This window comes from Vigna umbellata, chromosome 8 (assembly GCF_029865625.1).
Source record: "Vigna umbellata cultivar VRB3 chromosome 8, Vumbellata_1.0, whole genome shotgun sequence".
NCBI classification, from domain to species: domain Eukaryota; kingdom Viridiplantae; phylum Streptophyta; class Magnoliopsida; order Fabales; family Fabaceae; genus Vigna; species Vigna umbellata.
In genome coordinates this window covers 32,015,791-32,024,486 of record NC_142172.1, presented here as the reverse complement: position 1 = coordinate 32,024,486, position 8,696 = coordinate 32,015,791, and positions in this window count along the sequence as shown.

Below are 8,696 nucleotides of genomic sequence, written 5' to 3'. Positions count from 1 at the left end.
AAAGAATATAAGATAATAAAATCATCCAAAAAATAAACAATACTAAGCATTGTTATGATATAATAATAATAAGTATAACATTTTTCAGTTTTAAACTTAATTTTTTGGAATATAATTTTAAAATACAGGAGGAAGGGCATTGATAAACTTCATCAAGTATCCTGAAATTTTCAATGTAAATTATTTATTTAATTTACAATTATTTATAATATATAGTTTATTATTAATTTTAAGTGTAAAAATTAAAAAATTTATCTACTAATATAAATGAAATATTTTTTCGTAGAAATTTCTTAATTAATTTATTTGAAATAATAATTTAAAAGTTTATTAAAATATGAAACTAATATTTGTATAAAAATATTTTAATAGAATTAAAATTTAATTCTAAATACATTGTTTGTTCGAGGTATCTATTCGTTTTTTATTAAGAGATGCACTACATATCTAATATTTTCTTTAATATATTTTTTATTCTGGGAGATCTAAAAATTTTAACAATTAAAAAAATAAAAAAATAATATATATATATATATATATATATATATATATATATGATTTAAATATTTTAAAAAATAAAAATGGTTTGATAATTATAAATTAAAGGATTTATTTTGATCTAAAAGATTGTTTTTTTTAAGAAATAAGATTTGGTAAATAATTGCTAAGAAGTATTATTAGATATGAGTAAATATTAAAAAATATTATTAGATATTATTATATATTTTTGTTAAATAATAATAAATGATAATAAAATAATGCATTTTTATCGTAAATATTAAATTTATAAATATGAATGTTTAGGAAGAAAATTTTAATAAAAAAGATGGCAAGGAAGAAGGAAAAATATTATAAAGGCTGTTATGGAAAATAATGAAGAAATGAAGAGTAAAAAGTAGAAGAGCTTATATTTTTTGGTTTTCTTTTCCTAACTTTTTGTTTGTATGTATGCATGATAAATTGAGTTAAATTATGATTATTTTTCAGTTGTTTTTTTAGATTTAAAAGAGTTTTTATTTAAAATATTTTGAAATTTAGAGAAATTGATAATTGATTTGGGTATAATTGATAATTAAATATGTTTCAGAGTTTTTTTTATAGAAAAATTATATTTTGATAAAAGAATATTTTTTTTGGTCCATAATCTCAAATAAGTTTGTTTTTTTTTTACGTTTGAATTAGGTCCTTATTTTTTGTATAAAATAGTCCCCTTACTGTTAAATTGAGCTGACAATGTCTTTTTAAATGATGTGCCAGTGTGTGAAGTGTAATTTTTATTTATTTTTGAACACATGAAAAGGTCCAAAAGCACTGCCAACACCAAACATTGCTCCTGAAATGCCATCATTCATCTTCTCCGGTAACCAAATCACGCTTCCATGACAGCCATCGTAGACAGAAATGCAAATTGCAGGAACCCAATCGCAAGTTCGCCCAACATTTCACTGCTAAGAGACAAAATCAGAACCTGCGAAAATTCCCAAATCAAAAACCAGAAAAACCCCTAATCACGAAAACCCTAACTCGCACAGATGTTCAACCCCAAATTGGCGGACCTTAATCGCGAGTTTCTCCACGTCGTCGAACCACCACAACTCCTCCATGTAAGCTACTATAAACAACGCCTCTCGTGCCTTTATCTTCTTCGCACTTCCATGGAAACCTTTAAAACCAAAAACCCAAGATAATAAACCTTCAGACTCGCACAACCCATAATCGCCCAAATCAACCACCACAAATTTGCCTCACGATGAACGCGAAGTGGAGAGCAATATGGCAATTGAGTAATTAGACTGCAGAATGTGATGATCAGTGAAGGCAAAGTGGAGAGGAAAGAAAGAAATGGGAAAGAAGAAACAGAGGGTAGCTAATAACTCTCTATTTTTATCCATTTTTCTGTGTTGACAAAGAGCCTCCATCATTTTTGCACCCAACGATTGTAATACCCAATAACAGTCTGAACCCTTGTTTGTTGAAGCATGACCTCTGAGACCCACACCCCATAAGCTCTTCTTGTTAACTCCATCATAATAGAAAGAGTTGGGTAAGAAAAAAGGAATACAAGGAAAGTTTAGCCTTTAGGTCAAAAATTTGAAAAGATACAGAAGTATCTGTTTCAGCTCAAGAGAGCATTTTCGTTCTATATTTCTACTATTAAATTTAAGGAATGTTCTTTATCTGAATGGCAGAATCGGAGGAGAGGGAGAAGTCTCCGGTAGAACTTTAGGGGAGAAGCTTAACCTATGAAAGAAGAAGCTTTGCGACCCTAACTGTAAGGCTCTCAACTTTTTAATTTTAAAATAATCCAAATGCACATCATTCAACCACGTCAATTAAAAATATAGTTCACTATACGACGTAAAGTATACATTAACGTTGTTAGGTTCAATTTAACGGTAAAGGTCTATTTGATTAAATTTCATAAAAATAATTATCCAATTGAGACGCCGAAAAAAAAAATTTGAAATTTTGAATAAAAATAAGGACCTACCGAGATATTAAATTTTTTTTTATGATTTTATAAGTTTAATGAACACAAAGCTACGTGAATATTTTAAATTGAAAGAGAAATTAACTTTGTTATTTGTTGATTTTGTTTTTTATATCTTGATTGTGTGAAATATGATTATTATTGTTAAATTGTGGTAGTTTGTGAAAGGTTTTTAAAGTATATAAGTTAGAGGGTTAATCTCTCTGTCCATAAAACTTTATAAAATATGTTTGAGTGTGCTTGATTTTGGAATGGTCTTTTTGATAAAAGAAAAAACAATATTAATTGGTGTTTGATACCTTATCCTTGAGTGTCCAGGTCAAAAAGTTTGTCTCTAGACTCAAAACAATAGAATTAAGGTTTTGTTGTTTGTTAAAAGTTATTTTCTATTTTCTAAATCTTTAAATGATTTTTCAAATGTTTATAGTTTTTAAATATTTTTGGAATTTGTTTTTAAAATTAAGATTTTTGTTAATTTAATCTAATAGTTTTCACTTGACGGTCTACGAAAGACAAATAATATAGAGAAAATATTGACGAAGTTCCATAACATTGAGAAAATGACGTTGAAAGATGTTTGGAATAATCTTTTAATATAACTTTTTTTCTTTTGGTCAATAATTTTTATTGAAATTTTCAATAAAAATAATATTTTTTTAATTATTATTAATTAAGCATTTTAGAAAGTGAAAAACTAAAATATTACAATGTTTTGGTGAAGAAAAAATATATACTTGAAGGTATAACATGTTTATGATGTACATATATTTCTTGTTACTAGAAAGAGAAAACTCAGGATATGATACAGACAATTTCAATATAAAATTTAAAGTTCTTTAAAAAAAAATATCAATTTATTAGTGCACAAAAGTTGTAATATAAAATTTAAAATTTTTGAAAAATAAAAATTCAATTTATTAATTTAGTGAACATGTTTAAATTTAAGCAATAATTAATTTGTACATTAAGTTAGATTATATTTGTTTTTATTTATAGACCAATTATTTAGATAAATCAATTTGGTTAAATAATATAAATCTTTTCGGGCTTTATTATTTTGGGAGATTTATTTTATTTAACAAACTAGTATTTTAAAATTTATTTTTTAATAAAGTTTTTTTTTTGCATTGTACTTTGCATATAAATATTCTAAACATTATATATAAATATAGGGGTTCAGTTGGTACATTTTAGCAATGTACCAGATTTTAGTAGACAAAAATACACTTATATATCATGGATTCTAAGTTATAAGGTTAATGATATTTTAATAATTTTCATTCTTAAAACTAAAAAAAAAACCCCAAACTCTTACTCACCACCCTCATTCCTCTTAACCCTTTCTTTTTCATCTCTCTCATTTCCAACATTTTTTCTGTCATCCTATGGTAGCCCAACTGAAAAAAATCAGAAACAACTTTTAAACAATTTTGATTTTATAATGAGTTTTCATTTTATAATTTTTGTTTTATCTAATTTTATCTAATTTTCACAGGCATAAAAGAATTGGTAATTGACCTGAAAAAAATAAAAAATACTCGTTGTTAAACAATTTCTTACAAAAAATGATATTATAATGAGTTTTCATTTTATAATTTTTGTCTTATCTAATTTTATCTAATTTTCACAAGCATAATGAAGGAATTGGTAATTGGTTTGGAAAAAAAATCAGAAACACTCGTTAAACAATTTCTTACAAAAAATGATTTTATAATGAGTTTTCATTTTATAATTTTTGTGTCGTATATAATTTTATCTAATTTTTACAATCACAATGCAAATGATGAAATTAGAGAGGTTAGTGAAACTATAGGGATGACAGAGAAAAGGTTGGAGTAAGAGAGATAAAAATGAAATGATTGGAGTGAGAGAGATGAAAGAAAAATGGTTAAGAAGAATAAAGAATGTGAATAAGGGTCTGAAATGTTTTTTAGTTTTGAGAATTAACAATTGCAATTTAATAGGTAAGTTAATTCTAATGTATAGAAATAATTATTTGCAGATATATTAAATTTTGACTATCATATTAGATTGAAATAAAAGTTATAGGTTATATATATATATATATATATATATATATATATATATATATATATATATATATATAATTTTTATTGTGATTTATTTTTCATATTTTTAAAATGTAAAAATATAAATTAAGAAACATGAATTAATATAAATAATAGAAAATTATTAACTTTATTCTTATCTTATGAATACTTATAATACGATCTTATAAAATAATACTATATTGTTTGCATTTAAAGTAGAAAAATGGTTAATATTTGTTTTGATTGGTTTAATTTAATATAAACTATAATTTAGTATTTAATCTGCATAAATTATAACGTAACCATTTTATTAATAAAAAAATCATATTTGAATTTTTTTAAATTATATTTTTTAGTAAAAACAAAATGTAATTTTATCTTTCTGTCCGGAGTTATTAGTGTTGAACAAAGAAAAATAAACAAAGAAGATTAGAAAAATGTGATTATTTTTTTTTAACATAGAAAAATAAATAAAGAAGATTAAACAAATGTGATTATTTAATATAATATTTTGTGTGTGCAAATTTTCATTGAGTTTGTATATTATATTTAAGATTTATTAATCTTATTTTAATAATAATTTCATTACATTAATAATAATAAAGAAAAAAAAATTATATGTAAATACATAAACTAACATCATATAACATAACCTATAAAATTCAAGCAATTAAATTTATCCATCCATGTGTGTTCATAAATATGTTCAAATAATCTAGACATTTAGTTTTGTTTTTGAAAAATTAGTATACTAAATTAAAACTAGAGGTTTTCTTCTTTTTAGAGTCGTATCTCAAAAACTAAATCATCCAATATAATTGGATAAATATCTATACCATATAACACTATCATTTTTCACACCATCTCTCCAAAATATAAAAAAATTCATCAACTTTCACAACTTTATTACATGTGAATAAAATATTAGTAGAACCACGGTAATCTCGTACATAGAATTCTCGTTCAGTTCACATCACAAGACCATTGAATATATTATTTCTTCCCTGAGAATAATTACACTCATACTAAAACACAAATACATATTAATATTATTTCATAATAGACTTTTGGAAAAATACTTAGACTTTACTAAACCAATACACTTATGTTAGATTTTTTTTTGCACAAACACTCTGTTTTACTCAATCACATCAATCATTTTATTTCAAATTCTTAAACATGTATTTGCATATATAAAACATATTCTCTTTTAGCTATTGTATTCTCTCGCCAAGTGAGTCACTCGCCAAGTGAGTCACCCCTAAAATGGTGTTTGCCTAGCGAAGGAACGACTCACTTAACAACTAACCTCTTACTAAGCTCTATAATTTTTTAATAAAAGATCTTTTATCCAACAAAAGGAGTGGATTGCACAAGTACTGAAATAATATATATATATATATATAAAGAAGAACGACTTCACTAGCTCGAGTTCACTAGATTTTCACTAAAGGATTTTCAATAAGTAGTTTGCTCATCCAACAAACAAGACATCTGATAACTTTTCTTAAAAGCTTGTCCAACGAGTCTCAATTTGCCAAACAATTAAGGCTATGTGAGTTTTTTGAAATCTGAAAATCATTTTTTTGCCTAACGACTGTTTAACTCACTCAACAAATTTACATAATTTCAACAATTATATTGATTACCAATTAGTCTATATGCAATTATACTCAGTCTGCATAGAAATAATAGAATCAATTGAAAAAAATTTGATGATTTAAACCCTCGGATGGTCCTCGTGTTTATATGGGAATCTCAAATAGGTCATCATATTTTCAACTGTCTCAATTGGGTCCATATATTTGCAAAATATCTCAATTAGGTCCAAATATTTGTAAAATTGAACCAATTTTGCCATAACCGTTAAGTTGTCACAAACGGCGTTAAAATGTGCTGAAATGGATATACTGAGGTGGATATTTTATTAAAAAAAATATACTGTCAGTGATGACATGGAATTTAATAAACAAATAAAAATAGAAAAATTATGCAATTAAAAAAAAAGGGATTTGAGAGTCTGAGTTTTCGTCTTCTTCGTTATCCCCCTAAAAAACCGCAGCATCGTCGTCCGTGTCATGAGAAAACTAGAGAAGGAAGAACTGGTGATGAAGGAAGAAGGTGGTGGAGCTGAAGGGGTGGATCTGAGGAAGCTCTTGTGTGGTGAGACAGTGCCGCGGAAAACCCCATTGAAGCTTCGTCAGCTCTGGCAGCGGGGACAATGGCGACGACGGCCGGGGCGGCGTTGATGCTGTTTCATGTGCTGAGCCGGCGACTGTCGCGGAAGACGGAGGAGGACAACAAGGATCACGGAGGCTGCGACGACGTGTCGAAATCGAGCAGATCGGCGCGCCGGAGCCCTCATCGTTGGAGCCCTCATCTTCTTGCCGCTCTGCGACGTTGGAACCCTAGGCCGTCCGCCGCTACCATCTCCGGTGAGATTTAATCACACTATCTTCACCCTCTTCTCTGCCACGTTTCTCTGTGTGCGCGTACCACCTTTTCCCCTCCTTTCTCTGTTTTGTTTCTTTCTCGATTTGGATTCGTTCCGGGGGTGATTGGGGCTAATTGGATGCATTCTAATGGGTTGTTGCTACCAAATAAAGAGATGGTGAATCAGATATTGTCATACATATATTAATCAAGTTTTTACTTTTTACTGTAATTATGTGCAGCTCAAAGGGGATGAGATAATTGTGGAGTTATACCAAGATATTATCATGGAAATTCTGTCATGGCTTGAAAGATCTCCTGCTATTCAAGTACGTTTCAAAAGGGTGAAACCAACTTGTCTCCGATTCGGTTTTGCAGTGCGGTGGTTTTGGTTTCGCAAAGGAGATGACAGCGAAGATGAACAGGCAGTAGCGATTTAGGGTTGGAAGGATTTTCAAATTGGTTCTCTCGTGGATTTTCTGAGTGCAGGCCATTTTTCTCACTTTTTTCTGCTTACATTATTTTTTAATTTTTTTTAATTTATTAAATTCCATGTAATTACTGACAGTATATTTTTTTTAATAAAATATTCACCTCAATATATCCATTTCAACACATTTTAACGCCGTTTGTAACAACGGTTATGACAAAATTGGTTCAATTTTACAAATATTTGGACCCAATTGAGATATTTTACAAATATATGAACCCAATTAAGACATTTGAAAATATAATGACCTATTTGAGATTCTCATATAAACACGAGGACCATCCGAGAATTTAAACCAAATTTGATATATCTAAGTAAAATCAATAATTCACACAATCATACCAACTTTTCACTGTCACATTTTTTAACAAAATTTCAATTATAATTTATTCGAATAAGCCAAATCAACATCCCACATTTATTACAACACAAATAATGATCACAATATTTATACTACCAGATTATTGAATCAACACATTATTAGGAAAACAACTAACTTTCTTTATCTAAATTAAAATCCTAATTTAACTTTTGCTCAAAAAATTCTAACTCTTGCATAATATTCTATTTATACAAAAAAGAAACTTAGATCAATGAAAGATGAGATTAGAAATTAAGATAAAAGGTAAAAAAACACAAAAGTTAGTTTTTAGATAGAATGTTATTTTTATAAATTAAAACTCTCAATTAACTATTTTTTCTATGTACAATTCAATCTTTTAACAATAAAACAATCAAGTATCATTTATAAAAACTAATTATAATTTTTAATTATTTTATTCATATTACACTTATAACGTATAGGTTATTACAAAAATAATTGCTACACTTAAATTTGGGATTCAATCCTAATTTAGGTATGAAATCATCGCTTTACCCTAGTTACATGTGAGAGGTATCATACCTTTTTTATTATAATAATAAAAAAAAGTTCAAGGACTTACAAAGTATTCCGAAAATAAATCTAAAGATTAAAATCTCAATTACACCAATATTTTTTTGATGAAAACTACATTAAAACATCGTGAATTTTTCACTCCGGACCCTCTTTCCCAGCTATAATTTAGACTACTGACCAAAATATGCCCGCAATTCAATAATTTGGAAAAACAAATCCAGAATAATGTCTAAACAACAATTATGTTTCATTTTCCTTGTCCAAGTTAAAAGTGAAGTTGTATGAATTTAACAAACATTTTGATTGAGAAATACACGTGACTATATTTGCGTG